The sequence below is a fragment of the Vespa mandarinia genome, chromosome 17, assembly GCF_050613455.1.
Source record: "Vespa mandarinia isolate Hongniang chromosome 17, ASM5061345v1, whole genome shotgun sequence".
NCBI classification, from domain to species: Eukaryota; Metazoa; Arthropoda; class Insecta; order Hymenoptera; family Vespidae; genus Vespa; species Vespa mandarinia.
This window is the reverse complement of record NC_140826.1, coordinates 2,000,001-2,022,500: the sequence shown is the minus strand read 5'-3', so window position 1 is coordinate 2,022,500 and position 22,500 is coordinate 2,000,001. Positions and strand designations below refer to the sequence as shown.

Sequence of the window (22,500 nt, the reverse complement as noted above, 5' to 3'; positions counted from 1 at the left end):
TTAATAAAAAAAAATTCGACAAAATTCGATGTTTCATGAAAATGTTAGTTTCAAATTGATCGATAGAAAAGATTTCAAAAGGGTCCTTCAAAGGGTTTTTCATGAAAATGTAAATAAAATGCTAATACAATTCCATATCAAATTCATGCGATCTTTTTTGCTCAGATACACATAGACAGACAGACAGACAGACAGACAGACAGACAGATAGACAGACAGACAGAGATAGACAGACAGACAGACAGACAGACAGGCATACAGAGACACAGACACACACTCGCTCGCACATGCACGCATATACGTATGTAGAAAAAATACGAAGAATATTTTTCTTTTTCATCCTTTTTATCATCCTTTGTGCCATTCCTTTTTTCAGTTTCTTATTTTGTTTACTCGATAATGTTGTTGCTTGTTAGAAAAAGAAGAAACTAAAATCAAAAAAAAAAAAAAAAAGAAAAATAAAGAGAAAAGAGAAAAATGAAGAACGAAAAAGAAAAAAAGAGAAGGAAAAGAAAAGAAAAGAAGTAAAAGAAAGTTCTGATATCATCATTGCTCATGCATTGTCGTGATTGAAAAATAGTGCCCGGGGTAACTTGATATCTAGACTCCATGGGAATAATATTCGAGGATTCTTCTAGGGATTTTCTTGGAGTTTTCTAGGACGTTTCTAAGGTTAGAAATATTTGATCGATTTTTCTTATCGGATATATTAGTCAGAGAAAAAGGTCTGACCACGGATTTTTATTTAAAATCACTATAAATCTATGAAGTAATATCGATCTAATATCTTTTCGACTAGCATACACGATAAATCAGATATTGGTTCGTGGGAAATGATTTTTAGTTTTATTTATTCATTTATTTATTTTTTTCTTTTTTCATTTCATATTAATTATTTATAGATACGTTTTGGGATAATGAAATTTCAATAGGTTTATCATTGCCAGTAAATAATTCACATAAATCGCATTGTATGATATGTTAAATATTATTATTAAAATCTTATATATATAAATTTTTATATTTATTTATACTTTTATTTAAATACATACATATATACATATAAATTTTTATATTTATTTGCATTTTTACTTAGATAGATATATATGTATATATAAATTTGTATATTGATTTTTATATTTTTATTTAAATAAATAAATATATATATATATATGTGTGTGTATTTAATATACATATATGTATAATTTTTATATAATTATTTATTATGTATATATTACGTAAATATAATTTTTTTTCTTATATTCTATATTCGTATATTCTATAAATTTTGTATGTATAAAAATAAATATATCTCTAAAAAATATATAAATACATTCATATGTGTATATATATATATATCTAAAAAAAAAAAAAAAAAGAAAAGAAAAATCGACATAGAAATACTATAATAATTCGAACGATTATGCACTCGTATTATACTAGTGCATATTCTTGCAAATTTATAGAAGAATCATGACTGGCAGACAGTTCTTTATGTTTTACCGTTCAACAGTTTCAACGATCAATCATTGTCCTTAGCTAAACTAAACTTAATTAAGTACGAACCCCGTACTGAATTATTCATTCACCGTCAGCTTTTGAATATCTGTCTGTCCTTCTACTAGCTTATAAACGATACCTTTACGAGAAATAAACTGGCTAAACGTAGAGACTCATTGCATTCATGAAATTCTTAGAGAAATTTTGAACATATGTTGAAGAAGGAGAGAGACAAACAGAGGAAAAGAAAGAGAGAGAGAGAGAGAGAGAGAGAAAGAGAGAGAGAGAGAGAGAGAGAGAGAGAGAGAGAGAGTGAAAGAGAATAATTACTATCAAATTTATGGAATGTTTTGATAATCTTTTTTTGCCCTTTTTCTTTTATTATGAAATGATTCTGTTGTTAAATCGAAAAAAAAGGAAATAAAAAAGTGCAAAAAATTTTTTAGATATTATTGTCGTATACTCCAATATAGCATTGATCTTTTATTGTATTACGTTATTCTCCAAAATTATTTAAAGATGTTAGAAAGATGTAAAGATAAAAAAAAAAAACAAAAAACAAAAAAAAAGAAAAAAGAATAAAAAAAAGAAAAATTGTAAAAAAATTTCAAACGATATCATAGAAAAATATTTTTAAAAATTCTAACACGCGTATTACATTTTAGCCAATTCGATGATAGGAAAAGGAAAGGAGAAAAAATAAATGTAGAGAAAATAGAACTCTCAATTTATTGCATAAAAAAAATATGCAATTCGATAAAAATTTCTCTTTGATCTAACTAAAATAACACATCGAGAGAGAAAAAGAGAGAGAAAGAGAGAAAGAGGGAGAGAGAAAGAGAGAGAGAAACAATACATATAGATATTACAAAGATAGGAAGAGATTTGAAAAAAAAAAATATCAAACACTATTACATACACAAATATTACAAACTCTGACACACATATGTTACGCAATTAGCAAATTGAATACTAGAAAAAAATGAATATATATATATATATAAAACAATTATCTCAGTTTATTTCTACAAACGTGCAGTAATATAATATAGTACTCTGAACAAAAACTTCTCTTTGATAAAAAAGAATTAAAAAAAAAATAATAAATAAATAAATAAAAAACAAAATTAAAAAAAAAAAAATATATATATATATATAAAAAGAATCTTATAAAAAAAATCTATAAAAAAGAAAAAATATATGGATATTACAAAGGACAAAAGGAGACATAAAACTCATCAGGAATATTGAAAATCCTAACAAAGCACACGTTCGTTAGGTATATTGACCGATCCAATAACAATAATAATAATAATAGTAACAACAATAATAATAGTAATAATAATAAAAGAAAAATAAAGAAAAAAAAAGATTAAATAAATTTAAATAAAACAAAATTGTCAATTTATTTAATACCTACAATTTGCAGTAATAATATAATATTTTCAAAAAAGAAAGATTTACTCTATTTAACGCAAACTAAGAAGAGAAACAACTGAAAACACACATACACACACAAAGAGAGAGAGAGAGAGAGAGAGAGAGACAGAGAGAGAGAGAGAGAAAAATGGAGAAGAAATTAATGGATTCTGATGTTGCCTCGCGATGCAATAATGCTAGCTTACAAATGCATCAACGCATCGTTTCCTCGAAACGTCGTTTACTATCTGCTTCATCATGATAAATGAAATGAACTGTCCAGCCCATTAGTCATTCCACTTATTATTTACCTGAAACATTTTGATCATGATCACCACTCTCTCTCTGTCTCTCTCTCTCTCTCTCTCTCTCTCTCTCTCTCTCTCTCATACACACACACACACTCACTCACTCTCTGTCTTTCTCTCTCATTTATTTTTATTATTATAAATATATATATATATATATATCTCTCTCTCTCACACTCATTCATTCAGTCACTCACTCATTCACTCAATATCTATTATTTATTTTCATTATTATAAAATATATCTTTCTTTTTCTCATTCTCTTTGATACATTTTCTTTCCCAAATATCTATCTCTATATTTATATATCTAACAGATAGATACGTATAATATGTAATATTAAAATGAAGGTAGAAAAACATGAAGTAGAACAATTAATAGAATAATTACCATAAAATTTTCCTACGAATTTTCATTGAATTCGAGGGAAACATTTTCACAATCACGTGAAAACCTCCATGGATTAGACAGTAAACGTCTACACTCGTGATCACCTATTCCCTTATGTTTGAATAATAACCTCTCTCTCTCTCTCTTTCTCCCTCCTCCCCTCTCCCCTCTCCCTCTCTCTTTCTCTCTATTTATCTATCTCCATTTCTATCTCCATGTCTTTCTCTTCTCCCATTGGTAATCAGCAAATATTAATCCAACGAATAAATTTCATATAATTATGAATTATATGAATTATATGAATTATATGAATTATTCGAATAAATTTCCTTTAATTTCATTAAATAACATATTTAATTAATTAATTAATTTAATTCTGTAATCTATTAATGAACGAGTAATTGAAATTTTTGTATTTTAATTTAATTATGATTTCAATTAAGGATAAGTTTCCTCCCCCCCCACCCACCCACCCTCCCCCATCTCTTCACCTTCCATTTTTGAAGACATTTAAATGAAGATAATGTACAATGGAAAAAAAAAATTAAAGAAGAGAAAAAAATTTTGCTCATCCTTTTGTTAATATAATACAATTCAATAATTATCGCAAAAATACTATCTCGTTCGTATAATTTTATTATTTACATTATATAAATATAAATATATATATATATATAAATATATTTATATAATATGTAATATTTATCAAACAATTATGATTCCCATAAAAATTCGATCGTGATCATTCGATCGTCATTACGTATACATATTATCTCGTAATAATATCGTAATTAAATAAGATCATTAAATTAACGTATAATTAAAATATAATTAAATAAATACAATTATAATATATGTTCACTTTCAATCCAATTTTTATATACATTCTTTTACGTTATAAACGTAAAATCGTTTCATTCGAACAAAATTAATATATTTAACTATACATATACTTAATATTAAATATTAAATATATTTATATATCTGATATTAATTCTAATATAATTAAAAATATTATACTTAATATGAATTCAAAATTATACATAATTAATGTCAGATGTAAATTTTTCTACAAAGATAAAAAATGTATGTACCATTATTAGTAAACAAAAAAAAATAACAAAAAAAGAAATACCATATATATATATATATTCTTTTTTAAAGAATCCTCTCTTTCCCTCTCTCTCTCTCTCTCTCTCTCTCTCTCTCTCTCTCTCTCTCTCTCTCTCTCTCTGTTTCTCTATCTTTCTCTCTTTTTTACATTTATCTTATATTTAAAATTTGAACGATTTATTAATTTGCTTTATAAACAGATTAATATCATTGTGTACGAAATAAATAGAAAGAGAATAAAAGAGGAAGAGAGTAAGAGAGAGAGAGAGAGTGGGAGAGAGAGAGAGAAAGAGAGAGAGAGGGAGAGAGAGAAAGAGAGAGAAAAAGATAGAAATCTACATGCACAACAGCTGTTACCAAGACATATGATTTATGATTTGTTCGTGTTAAAGGAAATCATTTCCACTTGGAAGAATATATCTGTAACAACTATAGCGAGATTATCGGGTAAAAAGAGTATACTTGAATGAACGAGAGGAACAAAGAGAGAAACATATAGATAATAAAAAGAAATGAAAATAGAGATAGATAGAGAGAAAAAGAGAGAGAGAGAGAGAGAGAGAAATATAACATGTGTCCAATTACGTAAGAACATTTTTATAGTCACAGTACACCAGGGATTTTAACGATGATTAAAGCACCAGTTTCATACGCGTTTCTTTCTCATCTGAAACTGCTCTACTTTTTTTTCTTTTCTTTTTTTCTTTTTTTTCTCTTCCTTTTTTTTTTTTTTTTTTTCTTTTATTTATTTACCTCTTTTTGTCGGTTTTTTCCTATCTCTTGTTTCTTTATTTTGTTTCTTTTTTACTTCGTTTTTTTCCTCTTTTTTTTTTTTTTTTTTTTTTAAATCCCTCGCAAAACGTGAAGCTCGTTCACGTTTTTTAAAGAACTTTACGTAATATATTCTTTTATCTATTTATCTATCTATCTATATATATATATATATATATATATATATATATATCTTTTTTTTTATTATGCATCGCTTATCGTCGACAAAAAATAGATTAAAGATGTATCCTTGTTTGAAAATATTATATTCCATTATTTCTATTAGTTGATCGTGATGAATGTATATGTCTGCATTTAGATATGTATTTACCTTTTTATCCATCTATGTATATACGTATGTATGTATGTACGCATATACGTATGTATGTATTAATCACATTTATTCATTCCACTTAATTAACTTTTATAGAAGATAGATATTTTCTTTCTTTTTTTTTTCCTTCTTTTCCCTTCTTTCTTTTTTACTTTTTTGGAGAATTAATTAAAATCGAAGTTATCAACTACTACTAATAAATTTATATATATATATATATATATATATTATTATTATTATTATTATTATTATTATTATTATTATTATTATTATTATTAATCATATTTATTCGTTTGTCTAAAATCTCAATTGACTTTCGTCAAGATAAATATATTTTTTCTTTTCTTACGAAAAATTAATTAATATCAAAGTTATCGATAACTCTTAATTATCTTTACTTTTCCTTTTTTCCTTTTTTCTTACTTTCTCTTTTCTCTTTAATGGAAAATTAATTTCTATCAAAATTATTGATTGCTACGTCATAATTAGTTAAATATGTATATGAGCATATTATGAAGATGAAAGACTAAGATTTATGAGAGTCCAATCTCGTGATAAAAGATTAAAGATTATTATTAAAGTTAAAATTAACGTGCACGATTGACGTTCAGAAGATATGTAGAAAAAAAAAAAAAAAAAAAAAAAAACAAGAACAAGAGAAAGAAAAAGAAAAAAAAATAGGAACGAAAAAAATTTTGATCCAATAAATTTTCAATAAATTTCAAAATTATGAATGAACATTACTTCAGGTTTTTGTGAAATATTTTTTATTTTGTATAATGATGTTAACAAGATGAAGAAAAAAAAAAAAGAAAGAGAAAAAGAAAAAGAAAATATTTTCATGAATTCATTCAATTGATAATTATATTATCTTGAATTAATACGATTGTGATTAGTATCGATTAGAAATTTCTCCATAGCGATGCTATTATTTATCCCTCGTGTTAATCTTTTTCATCTCTAAATAAACAAGTGTACTCAACAACATCTATCATAATCTGTTTATCATACTCATGCGTACGTGATCATTGAGTACACAAAAGCTAAGCCGAACTGACAAGTTCTAAATGTTTCAAAATATCTCCCTATCGATGTTCCATCGATCGAAACTTCGATCTATTTCGAATCACAATATCGTCAAATACAATTTATTCTTAATGATTTTACGTCGAATATTTATTTACGATTACGTTTATATACGTTTATTTACGATTAGTATAATAAGTAAAACGAAAAAAAAATTAATTACGTATTGTATTTTGTGTGATAACGTTCAAGAAGATTAAATATAAACAACAAAAAAAAAGAAAAAGAAAAAAATAAATAAAAAAAATTTGTGAAAGAGTTTATTTTCTAAATCGATAATTATGATTATCATATGATCGATTAAAAATAAAAAAAAATAAAATATATACATATATAAATAAACGTTCATGAATTAAAACAAACATTTCATCAATTTTTCGATTGATAATTATTATTATTATTATTATTATTATTATTATTATTATTATTATTATTATTATTATTATTATTATTATTTTATTATAATCATTATTATAATCATTATTATTATTATTATTATTATTATTATTATTATTATTATTATTATAATCATTATTATTATTTTTATTATTATTATTATTATTATTATTATTATTATTATTATTATTATTATTATTATTATTATTATTATTATTATTATTATTATTATTATTATTATTATTATGTAAACATTAATAAATAAATACGTAGATGAACGTAGTATATAAAATTCAGTTGAATAATTGAAAAAAAGAGTTTCACTCGATTTGATTTTTCGATCGATAAAAATTATTATTACAATAAAAAGTAAACAATAACAAACAAATACGTAGACAAATATTGTATAAAAAAAAATATTCATAATATAAAACCAAAGATTTCGTTGGATCCATATTTCTTAGTTATTACACACACACACATATACACATAAACACACTGCGGGGGATGAGTGCACATGTATATTCATACATACGTACACCCACACACACATACACTACGAGGCGAGGGCACTCGTATACACACACACACACACACACACATATATATATATACACATAAGTATGTAAATATATATTCATGTCCCATGAATATATATTTATATAAATCTATTTTTAAATCGTAACCATTAAAATATTTCATACTTATTCTTACACTTGGACAACCTAATTAATAATTATAATACATTTATTATCATTCACATATGCGAACGATAATTAATCAAGACGTTCCTAGGATAAAGAAATTAAGATATTTTTTTTTTTCTTCCAATAAATAATCCAATACCTTTGGTTGATATCAAAGAGAGAGAGAGCGTAGGAAAGGGGGTGAGACAGGGGGTTGTTGAACGATTAGAAGGGGTGAGTAAAGTGAGCCGGGTTCGTGCTTTGGCCGGCAGCTTGGCGCCGTGAGAACCGATTAACAGCCACTGGCGTTAATGGATTTAACGCGTAAGAGCCCCTGGTTATCATCGGGGTTATCGTCCCCCTCCCCCTCTCCTCTTACCCCAGCCTCTCATTCACCTATCCTTCTCACTACGTACGTACGTACGTACGTACGTATGTTTGTATATATGTATATATATATATTATTCAATCTGAACGTGTATATTCAATATCAATGAAAATTATCGAGAAAATCTATATGTATATATATATATATATATATATATATATATATATATATATACATATATATATGTTATCTAATTCATCAATATTAACAACTTTAATATCGTTATTAAACACGTACGAATTTGGCAAATTTAATCGGACGATCTCATTCTCTTTTTTATTTTTTTATTTGGCAATATTTGTTTTTTTTTATAGTTATAAGTCATTAATTTGAATCAAACAAAAGATTTAATTTTTGTATGTTTTGTTATTATTATTATTATTATTATTATTATTATTATTATTATTATTATTATTATTATTATTATTATTATTATTATATTATTATTATTAATGTTTTCATCATAATGATTTATAATTTCATATTAATCGATTTTCTCGATCAATTATTGCTTTTTTTCTTGTTCTCTTCCTCTCTCTCTCTCTCTCTCTCTCTCTCTCTCTCTCTCTCTCTCTCTCTCTCTCTCTCTCTCTCTCTCTCTTTTTGTCTGTCTGTCTCTATTGCTCTTATTTTTTTTTTTGCTTCTTATTCATCTTAATAAATGAAACTTATCCATTCGAGGAACTCGTCAGAAAGCACTCCAACCGATCGATAAAGGGATTTACCAAAGAGGGTACATGTTTTACCTGCAAGAAGGATCAACCGGATCCGATCTTCGAATAATTTCCATCGAATTTGCTAGATACGCTTCGTCTCGTCATCCCTTATACCCTTTACACCCTTAACCATACAAATTCCCATCAGGCACGTAGACACACAGTACTACGTACATACTGAGTTATATATATATATATGTGTATATATATATATATATATATATATGTATATATCGAAAATCTGTATATTATATTGAAATATGCAAGATTTACTTTTTTGAAAGGAATAGATAGTTATACGTTATCATAATTATATCGATTTCGTGATTAAGTGAAATTGATTTTTTAATTTATAACGAGAACAAAAAATTATTTATATACAAAAAATAGAAAAAGAAAGAAAGAAGAAAAAATTTTTTATATCGATACATCCGATCGAAAAAAACGATCCATCATCAATCATGATGTATAATTATTTATATATATAAATGTATATATGTATATATGATGTTTCATATAATTAATTATATACAAATATATATATATGTATAATTATTAATTAAAAACAAATACATGTATATATATATATATATATTTATAGTATATTTTTCTATTACTCGAAAGGGAATATATAAAAATACAATAAATGCTCTTTCAATGGCGCCGCGAGTTCCGTGTACATATGTATTAAAAAAAAAAAAAAAAAAAAAAAAAATGTAAAAAGAAAATAAAACAACAATACACGAACAAACGAGACAACCAAATTTTAATTGAAAAGAAAAAAAAAGGTATACAGTGGAGATCGGCGAAAGAGGAAAAAAAATGAAAGCAAGAAAAAAGGGAAAGAAAAAACATTCTTTATTAGTACCGCGAGTTATTGTAAACCATAAATAATAAAAAGAAATAAATGAATAAATAAATAAATAAATGAATAAATAAATAAATAAATAAATAAATAAATACATAAATAAATAAATAAATAAATAAATAAGTCAATATCTCAATCAAGCATGAGAGTACGAGTAAACTGGATGATATAATACTTCAATAAATAAACTAACAAACGTATTACACGCTTGTAGGATAGAAACAGTGTGAGAGAGAAAGAGATAAAGAGAGAGAGAGAGAGAGAGAGAGAGAGAAAGAAGATAGATGGATGAGAAAAACGTAATTAAAGAAAAAACAAAACAAAAATTTTTCTAATCAGCACCATGAAATGAATACTTTAATTTATAAATTAATAAAGTTTTACGAAAAAAAATAAAAAGCTGAGGGCTTAAAACAAGCTCTCCCTTTCTCTCTCTCTCTCTCTCTCTCTTTCTCTCTCTCTCTCTCTCTCTCTCTCTCTCTCTCTCTCTCTCTCTCTTGCAATATGTAACTAAATTGAAAGAAATTTTTTAATCTGATTATATACCGACATAATGAGAAAGGAAAAAAGAGAAAAAGAGAGAGAGAGAGAGAGAGAGAGAGAGAGAGAATCTGCATCGGAAAGGTTGATCATTAATTTAATAAAATTGATTTACTTAATACCTTGAAAAAGAATATTTCGTACTGATCATGAATACATATGTATATATGGATATGTACGTACTCGTGTATATATAGGTTAGTTAAATTACTACTAATTACTACTAATTAATCGTGAGGAGATGAACGGATATAGATAAAGGGTAAAATAAAATCAAGGGGGTAGATAAAAATAAATATATATATATATATTGTTTTATATATATTAATATATATATTAATATATATATATCGATTAATAAGTATATAAATGATTGTTATTATTTTACATAGTGATAAATAAATAAAAGAATTCGCATAACTTATAGTATAAATCGTGTTTTAACGATGACGATGACGATGAATAAAATTTGAACGTAAATATGAAAACGTAAAAGAAAATTTTTCGATTTTTAAAGATCGTTCAGAGCCATGTGTTTATTGTCGATTTTACTCGATCGTATACGCCTCCAAAAGGGGAATCATCGAAATACATATGTATTTATGATAAGTACGTACGTATATATAGGGTGATTATAAAATTAATTCTGTCAATCGTAAAATTAACGATTCAATTTAACGATTGGTTTAATTTCACTTTTTTCTTTTTTTTTTTTTATCCTTTCTTTTTTCTTTTTTTTTTTTTGTTTTGTTTTGTTTTTTCTTTCTGAAATACCTTGTACGTTTTTTTTTTAATTATTCGGATATTATTAATCGATTGTCCTTTAAAAAGAAATTATTAATAATTACGAAGTATGTGTGTGTGTTTGAGATATACGTATGTTAAGAAAAAGAAAAATAGAAAGAAAGAAAAAAAAACAAAGAAAGAATAAAATATTTCGCTGATTTCTTTATTAAAGAAAATAAAGAAAAAAAAAAAAAAAATAAATAAATAAATAATAAACAAATAAAGAAAGAATTTGTTGAATTTTATATAATTAAAATTGTTCAAAATGTTATGTTAAATAAATAATATAATATATATACATATTAATTTATTTATTTATATCATATAATAATATATTAATATTACGTTATGTTATATGATATATAACAACTTTAATACTCACACATAACCAATTAATAATATTATAATATAATATTAATATATTGTATATGTTTTTTATCATTGTAATAATGAATAAAAAAATTTAATCACACATAAATAAATAAATACATACATACACACACACACATACACACTTATATATATATATATATATATATATATATATATATACATATAAACATATACAAGATCAATTTGTTAATAATTTTGAAATGATTAAAAAATATACAAAGTACAAATGATAAAAGCATATTATCAGAATGACAATGAACTTATCGTATGATGTAATATATACCATGTTTTGTTATTCTATCTTCGATCATACTTCTTCTACTATAGTACATATATACGTGCGTACATAAACAACACGTCACATGTAGAACTTACATAATATGTAATTGATAAGGTGACTCGTCCATTCACATATTCACATATTCACTCATCTCTCTCTCACTCTCTTTCCCTCTCCCCCTTACCACCCTCACTCTATCACTCTCTCTTTCTCTCTCTCTCTCTCTCTCTCTCTCTCTCTTTCTCTCTTTCTCTCTATCATTCTCTCTATTCTATTCTTTGAACGCTCAGAGACCTTCCCTTTAACACATTCGAAATGACATCGTGACTTAGACAATAGAAACAATAAACCTTTTGAATACATTGAGAATACGTATGTATCTCTTTAGCACAGTTCTCTACCATTTCTCAAAATCACGTAGCATCATTCTTTATTAATTTCAACGTTTAATAATATATTTTAATAGACTACTTATATTATATATAACTTTTGAGAGAGTTAAGTTAGAATTAAAACTATTAAGTTAGAATTAAAACTTTCATTCCTGTTATATATATATATAATATTATTTATATTATTATTACATTTTTATTATTTTATATCGTTATATATATATATAATATTTTTATTGGCTTAGTAATTTTTATGAAGAAAAGCACAAAAAAAAATATATATATATATATATACATATATATATATATATGTACTTACTATAATTTGAGATTAATTCACTATTAATATTTATATTTTGTGTAACATACACATATATATATGTATATATATATATATATATATATATATATATGTGTGTGTGTGTGTATGTGTACAATATATATATATATATATAATTATTATTGCTTATAGTATATATAATTATTTTTTGAAAAATATTAATATAATATAAATAACTATTACTTACATTCTATATACTATATGTAATGTTATTTATATTATGTTAATATTTTTCAAAAAAATAATGTATGTATTTGTGTGAATATACGCGTATATGTTTAAAATTTTTTCTTTTATAATATTAATAAACTTAAACGAAAATAATTACACATAGAAAGAGAAAGAAGGAGAGATTAGGAGAGAAAAAAAATAGGTCTAACAGATACAAATGGTGTTTACTCACGGTTGAAAACACTCCGGTCATCGTCCCTTTTTTCTCGAGAAGAAGAACATCCTTAAATCGATTAAGTAAGACGTTTCTTTTCCCTTCGCTAGAAAACGAGGCAATGGACCTTAACAGACAAATAGAAAATTGACACCAACTTTCGAAATTTTCTTTATTCCTTGTACTTTCATAAATTGTTCGGACAGTAAGCTATTACATTCATTTCTTCTATCTAAAAGATTTTTTTCTTTCTTTTTTTTTTTCTCTTTCTTTTTCTTTTCCTTTTATCATGAAAATTGATTTACGTTGAAAGTAAAACTAATTCTTATCGTCTAACTTTTTTATTATCTTTGATATTTTTATTTAAAAAAAAAATATATATATATATGTAATAACAATAATTCAAGATCATAGTAATTAACATTCATGGATAGAGTACAAATCGATTATATTAAATAGTACTAAATTATTATCATTTACATATGTATAAGATAGGTATAAGTGTGATGATAATTATATATCGAGTGTTCAAATACATATTTACTACCTTATTTATGGATGTATATATATGTACGTCTGTGTACGAGCGCATGTTTGTATGTGTTGCGTTAAATTTTCTTCTGTTCAATTATTAAATTAAAGTATTCTTTTCTTTTCTTTTTTTTTTCTTTTTTTTTTTTTTTTTTGAAAATTTAATTTAACGTCAAATTATTTATTTTATATATATATATTTTTTTTAATTAAGAAATTTAATTTAACACTAAATAGTACCGTTTATATTATATATTATTATATATATATTTATTATTATTTTTTAAAATTAATTATTATTAATATTATTATTATTCTATATAAACATCTATCTAAAAAGAATTTGTTAAAAGACCAAAATTTTCTTGGAACCTATTATTAATTATTATATTTATTGTATAATATTATTTGTTTTTAATTAATATCTATTATTATTATTATTATTATTTTTATTATTATTATTATTATTATTATTATTATTATTATTATTATTATTATTATTATTATTATTATTATTATTATAATATTTCTTTTGTGTGATAATTTTGAGAGAAGTTAAATTTTCATGCAACGAATGTCTAAGTATTCATACATACATATGTGTATATATATATATATATATATATATATATATATATATATAAGTAAAAATAATAAGCATAAATACTTATATATATAATCATTAAATCATATATATATAAATATTCATAGTTATTATTCATACTAAATATTCATACTTATTAAATCAATATAGATACTCGGTTATTCTTTAAATATTACATATTTAATAATAATTAAATAATAATTAAATAATATTACAAATGTAATAATAATTATGATATAACGAAATAATAGTGATTTGGTATGTATTATTATTATTTTTATTATTATTATTATTATTATTATTATTGCTGTTATTGTTGTTGTTATTATTATTATTATTGTTATTATTATTAAGTACTATTATACATTATTATTATTATTATTATTATTATTATTATATAATACTTCTTCGAAAAATTTAACAATTAATTCGAAACGTTTAATGCGCCATTGTAAGTTTTAACAAGTTTAAAAAAGCAAAATTCAAAACTATAGCGATGGTACATTTTAAAGCCAAAAAAAAAAAAAGAAAAAATATAGAAAATGAGGAAAAGAGGAAGAGTCCAACGATTAATGGACTTCTTCTTTTCACGACGATGTTTTTCTTCATTTCTAAAGTGCAGTTTCTAAAAGAACGACTATTTTTGGACGTATGGTAGAGGTGATTTACACAAAAGAACACGAGAGAGATAGATAGAGATAGAGATATAGACAGAAAAAAAGAGAGAGAGAGAGAGAGAGAGAGAGGAAGAAGACGGAAAACGATTCATGTTGTGTTTCCTACAAAATGTAAAGAAAAATTTACAGCGACATTGATGTTAGACCAGGCGAGAAAACAATTTGATAGAAACGAGAAAAAATTGCTAAGAGATAATTTGACATATTTTAAAATTTCTATTATTTTCACTCTACTTACTATCTTTTCTTATTTTTTTTTTTCTTTTTTTTTTTTTTTTTTTCATTTTCTTTGTGTATGTGTGTGTGTGTCTGTGTGTGGGTGTGTAAAAGTATCTACATGTATCTTATTAGGAAAAAAAAAGGAAAAAAAAAAGGGATGGCAATAATATTGATTTTCATTTTATTTTTACGAGGGAGATAATTTAATTTTTCGTATTTATTTAAAATAAGGATAATAATGTGATATAATAAAATATTATAATAATAATAATAACGATGTAAAATAATACAAATGTAATAATAATTATGATATAACGAAATAATAGTGATTTGTTATGTATTATTATTATAATTTTTATTATTATTATTATTATTATTATTATTATTATTATTGCTGTTATTGTTGTTGTTGTTATTATTATTATTATTATTATTATTATTGTTATTATTATTATTATTATTATTGTTATTATTATTATTATTATTATTATTATTATTATTATTATTATTATTATTATTATTATTATTAATATTATTATTATTATTATTATTAAGATAGTAATTAAAAAAGAAAAGTATGAATTAGTTCAAATATATACTATCCATGTAAATTAATGATAGGTATATAAATTACAAAAAAACTTTTATTATTTTCTTTTCTTTTTTTCTTTCTTTCCTTTTTTTTTTTTTTTTTTTTTTTTAATGAATCAATTTATCATAAAAAAAAAAAGATAAATGAAGTCAGTCATGAATCATTAACAATAGATACATCCCACATTCATTGAAATGATAAATCTAATTCGACGAAATAAGGCACGTGACATGAAAAAGAAAAAAAAAGAAAAAGAAAAAAAGAAGGATAAATAAATAAATAAACAAATAAATACAACAACAGAACAGAAATAAAAATAGAAAACGTGAACGAACAAAACAAAGAATAAATAAATCTGAATCCAGGAATGGAATGGTCGATGGAATGGCAGCTATTTGAAGGGTACATCATGACGACCATTAAAGAGAATGAGAGAGAGAGAGAGAGAGAGAGAGAGAGAGAGAGAGGAAAAGGATCGATAGAGCGAGAAAGAGGAACATCGATCTTTCTTCTAACGAGATGTTGTTGCATCTGTGTCGTCCCAACTTCAGCCCTACTAACGTTGGCCCCTATCAACAAAAATCTCGAAAGTTTTAACGTAGATATGACGTTCGATACGTCATTTACGCTTGACTACCATAATTTATAACGTCTATGGTAGTTTGTGCCAGGATACATGTCGAATCATTTTTGATATATATGACATATACATACATACATACGTAGATCCATCCATACATACATATATTTATATATATGGAATTCGAATAAGATGTTACAAACGTAATTTATGTGTAAAAAAGCAAAAAAAAAAAAAATTGAAATATTACTATCTCGAAATTATTAGAAAATTATTTATATTTATTATTATGATATTACATATATATATATATAAACATTTAAATAAATATATGTATATATACCATTTAAAAATATTACATATGCATATATATATATATATATATGTATATGTATTATATCATACTTTTAATTTATAAATATATATACTGTCTATCATTTATATATCATCGACTTCTCTCTCTCACTCTCTCACTTTCTCTCTCTCATCCACTTTATTCTAAGATTTTTTACGTCCTTGTAAATTCTCGCATTATAGTCGACTCGAGTTTTATACTCTTCTCTCTCTCTCTCTCTCTCTCTCTCTCCCTCTCTCGTTTTCTCTTTTATCTTTATCTATACATCTCTTTTTAACTTTCTTTCTAAGACAGAAAAGAGCACTCATACGTAATGGATATTTAGAGGCTCGTTAACGACGAAAATAAGATTGTATGGTATATCCGTTTTCAAAGTTACGCACGTTACCTTCTCGACATAATTGTAAAATACTTCATATAATCAAGCTCTAAGTCACGCGTTCGTTAGAAATTCTAAATGAACGATAATTAATTAATTATCAATGCCACACACGTCTCTCTCTCTCTCTCTCTCTCTCTCTCTCTCTCTCTCTTTCTCTCTCAAACCTATAAAAAATGGGCCATTTCATTAATTTCCATACCAATAGAAATGGGATGGATTTGAAGGTGACTTTCTCTCTCTCTTTTTCTCTATCTGCTTTTTTTTATCATTTTCGTGACTTTTTACTAAAAAAAAAAAAAAAAAAAAAAAAAAAAAAAAAAAAGCGGAAATAGCCCGAGGTATATGAATCTTTTCTCGAAACGATGGTTTTTTATTTATTTTTTGTTTTCTTTGGTTTCTTTTTTCCCCCACGAAATTAAAAGAGGACCTTTGAAATAATTTTACGACTACGGATAAACGAGAGAAAATGGAGAAAGAACAGATTGGAAAAGAAATATAAGAAGATGAAGAAGAAGGAGATAAAAGTAGAAAAGATGAAAAAATTAATTTATGCATTTATACAAATATTTCTCAACAAATAATTTATTTATGAGGTTTTCTATTTTTTCGCAATATTTTTGTTTCACGTGGCTGCTTTAATCTCTTTAAATTTATACAACCACATGAAATCGTATAACATTTTCATCTTAATAATATATTTAATATAAGATTAATAATTATATATTATTCTATAACGTGAATTAATTATCATTAAAAAGATATAATAGAATATTATATATTTTTAATATAATTTAATAATAATTTTTAATATATATATATATATATATATATATTACTATAAATAATAATAATAATATACGTATAAAAAATAAATGATAGTATGTAATAATAATAAATACTAATTAAAAAATAATATTAGTATATATAGATATACTACTAACTACAAAAAAAAATAATAAATATATCACAAACGATACAAGTATATATATATATATATATATATACACACACATATATATAAAAATCACATTGTTCTCTTAGATTACTCAAAAAAAGAAAAAGCAAACAAACAAAACAGAACAAAACAAAACAAAAACAAAAACAAGAAAGAAAAGGAAAGTAAGAAGGAAAAGAAAAAGAAAAACAAGAAAAAATCACAAGTTGTTCTTAGAAATTATACAAAGAAAAAAAGAAAAGAGAAAGAAAAAAGATAAATAAATGAAATAAAATGAATAAATAAATAAAGAAAGAAAGAAAGAAAGAAAGAAAGAAAGAAAGAAAGAAAAGAAAAAGAAACAAAAAAGAAGCAAACGAACGAAACAAAATAGAAAACAAAAATGAGAAAGGAAGAAAGAAAAGAAAAAAGAAAAAAAAATGGATACGAAATTATTGATGAAAATTCTAAATAAGAAAATGTCAAAAATAATGAATGCGAATAATCGAGTGCAATCTACACGACGAATCTCGTAATCTCACATCGGTTATTATCAGAATGAGCTCGTAAAATTTCTTAAATAATTCGTATAATTCGATTTTAAATAATATCATATTTTAGTACGTTATACTACGTATAATAATCTATAGGAAGGAACATTTAGAGTATGGAGTACGGGTACGAATTTGAACGCGCGTATTAAACGCATAGTTATGCGGACCAAAGTTCCAAGTCCCAACCGTTCCAGAGAAATGCCGGGACACGGGACACGGGATGAGACGTGGAGGGGAGATAGGAATCGAATGAGAAATCGCGATATGACAGGGAAGACAGAGAGACAGACAGACAGACAGACAGACAGACAGCTAGGTTCAAACGTCGTCGTTCCAGAGAACAGTCTGCTAATATCCGAGAAATTTCATTGCACTCACGTACCCTGCACCCAAAGGGATCTAAATCAATGTCCCGTATTTCTCCTCCATTTATGAGAATTTATCTATATGTATATCTGTGTGTGTGTGTGTGTGTGTGTATGTCCTGTGTGTATGTGTGTCCTATGTGTGTGTGTGTGTGTCCTGTGTGTGGACCAACGGTATACCCATATGTCCAATAGCTAAAGTAATCTACTGGTACGTGACGACAAAGCATGATCAACAATTGATTTCTTTTTTTCTCCCCTCCCTCCCTTTTTTTTTTTAATTTTTCTTTTCCCTTTTATCTCTCTCTCTCTCTCTATCTCTCTCTCTCTATCTCTCTCTCTCTCACTCTGTCTTTTTTTATTCCTCGTCCTTTTTTTCTTCTTCCTTGTTTCCTTTTTTTTTGCTCTTTTTCTAGCCTTTTTTTCTTCTTTTTTTTTCTTTTTTTTTTTTTTTTCGATACTCCAACCTCTCAATTTTTCTCCCTCTAGTATCTCTTCTATCCATTCGTCCTACTATCATTGCTCTTTTCTTTTCTCTTCTTCTTTTTGTTTGCTTCTTTTTCGTCCTTCGTTTTCTCTTTTTTTCTTGTGTTTCTAGTATTTTCTTTTTTTCTTTTTTCGTTTTTTTTTCTTTTTTTTTTTTTCTCTTTTTAACTTGTCTCTTCTCTTCGAAATACCAACAACAATCGTCCTACGTACGTACCATCGAACGAATCTACTACCTACTCTCACCTCCTCCCAGCTTCCCTCCTCCAACCATTGTGTATATCTCATTGGTATATATATATATATATATATATATATATATATATATATATATATATACACGAATAGATGCGGAAACTTGTTAAATTTTATCCGACAGAGTGGATACAGTGTTCGTATCAGTTCTATTTCTTCTCTCTCTCTCTCTCACTCTCTCTCTCTCTCTCTTTCTGTCTCTTTCCTTCTTACAACATCGTCGTTCATATTGTTTCGAGATTTATAAAAAACAATTTATTAGTATTTTACGTTATTATTTTTTCTCGAATTTTCTTCTTTCTCTTTTTTCTTGTTCGTTTCGTTTCTTGATTTACTTCCTTTTTTGTTTTTTGTTTGTTCGGGTTTATTTATTTATTTCTTTTTTTTTTTCTTTTTAAATCCGTCCTTTCGTGAACAATAATATTTATGAAATAGTATTAAAATTTTTCGATCGAATCATATTTCAAATTTAACAAAACAATTTATTTATATCTTGCCTTTTTCTTTATCCTTATGTTTTTCTCTTTTATTTTTTATTCATTTTTCTTCTACGATCGTAGAACTTTCATATGTTAATAATATTTTAATTATTAGTTAATTATTTCCTACTAATAGATTATGAATCTTTTATTAAATATCTTGCAAATGTCAATTATTGAAATTAAACGGAACGAAAGTGATATTAATTCCAACGACGAAATCGTTGATTAATATTCTTCAAAGAGAAAAAGAGAGCGAAAGAGAGAGAGAGAGAGAGAGAGAGAGAGAGAGAGAGAGAGAGAGAGAGAGAGAGAGACAGAAATACATATATACATACATACGTACATACATAAATTAACATAGATATACTTTTAATGTATAATTGCTTTCCCTTGAATTTGCAAATATTTACGAGATTAAATTCCGTTCCTATAAAATTTGATATTTTCGATAAATAAAAAAGAAAAAATGTAAAAAATTTCTTTAAGACTCCATTATCATATATTATATTATATTACATTAATATTTTATTTATATTATATAATAACAATTATGTATATATATATATATACATATATATATATATAAATTATTTAACAATTGTCATAATAAATAACAACAAAAAATTTTATACAACTTCATCGTATACGATAATGAAGGAAATATTTATTAATTAAAATTCGTCGATATATAATGTAATATTTTAGTTTAAATAATTTACTGAAAATTATTTTGTAATAATAATAATAATAAGAATAATAATAATAATAATAATAATAATAATTTATCGTACAATGAAGGAAATGAGACAAAGAGAAAAAGGAAGAGAGAGAGAGAGAGAGAGGGAGGGAGAGGGAGAGAGGGAGTGAGAGAGAAATGGATAAAGAAAAATTTTGATTACATTTCGAACGATCATCATTTGCCCGAGGCGACTTATTCGAACCATAGTATTAAACGGCCAATAAAGTCAGCCCCAATTAAGTACATACTGATTATATCGTGGCACGTGACCTGCTTAATCGTATATTTCATAAGTTATTACGTGAATCACCACGTCAATATTATTCGGTTCTTACATTATGAGTTCATAAATTTTTATTGGATGAAATTAGAAGAAGAACAAAAAAAAAACCAAAAAAAAAAGAGAAAATTAGTCACTTTACATACACTCGCACATACATGAACACATAAAAACAAAAAAAAAACAAAAAATTGTACGACTTGATTTAGACATTTTTGTAAAGACAAAAAAAAAAAAAAGAAATAAAGGGATGTTTTATTCTATAGACACAAAAAAAAAACATTTATTCGAAATTAAAAAGGAAAAAATGGAAAAAGAAAAGACAAAGGAAGAAAATTATTATACGATTTGATTAAAGAGAAAAAAAAAAAAAAAAAAAAAAAAAAAAAAGAAAAAAAGAAGTAGCATTCGCATGAACGACAATGAATTTCTAAACAACATATCTGTAAGTCGAAAGAGGAGATATTTTTGTTTGAATGATATATTTGAAATTGGCAAAAAAAAAAAAAAAAAAAAAGAAAGAAAGAAAGAAAAAAAGAAAGAAAGAGAATGGAAAGAAACAATTGATCGAAGAAACTCGATAATAACAAATAAGCAATATTTCTTTTTTTTAATCTCCGTGTGCATACGTAATCATTTGTTTAAATTTAGGAAAAGATTAAAAAACAAAAAATCCGAAAACAAAAACAATCCGTGTGTCTTTATCCGTCCTTATTTCTTTTTCTTTTTCTTTTTTCAGATTTCAACCGAAGATTACAAACGAAGTGACGGGAGTGACGATAAAAAAAGAGAAAAGAAAAAAAAGAAGAAGAAGAAGAAGAAGAAGGAGAAGAAAGAGAAGGAGAAAAAGGAAGCAAGGGAGAAAGGAAAAAAATCTCTCTAAGACCTAGGGAATACCTGGAGAATAATTACTATAAAAAATAATCGTTGAAAATTCATCATATTTATAAGTCGTGTAATTCTTGAAAAACGTTCGAATAATTATTATTCAAATCCAGTGTCTCTCATTTGTAAAATAGAGCTCGTGAAAAATTTTTTCTTGAAATAAATTGAGGATGGGGTGGGGAGAAGTATTGGCAGGGAAAGGGAGAAGGCGGTCCGTATCGTCAATGAAATTTCATAAATATAATAATAATAATAATAATAATAATAATAATAATAATAATAATAATAATAATAATAATAATAATGATAATAATGATAATAATAATAATAATAATAATAATAAACCAGGATTCATGAGCAAATAAAAAAATGTGAAATAGAAAAGAAAAAGAGGAAAAGAATAGAAAGGAAAAAAGAATAAAAAGAAAAAGAAGGGTAAAGAAAAGAAAAGAAGTAACAAAAAAAAGAAATATAAGAAGAAGAAGAAAA

General features: G+C 24.7%; 1 protein-coding gene across 1 annotated transcript in view; it reads left to right on the top strand.

Moving 5' to 3' along the window:
• Positions 1 to 22,180, top strand: part of LOC118450385 (prolactin-releasing peptide receptor) — a 74,102-nt gene extending 51,922 nt beyond the window's left edge. The window contains exon 3 of the mRNA XM_085662075.1: positions 21,866 to 22,180. The gene's annotated coding sequence lies outside the window, so the exon portion shown is untranslated. The remainder of the gene's footprint in view (positions 1 to 21,865) is intronic.
• Positions 22,181 to 22,500: the final 320 nt, after the last annotated feature.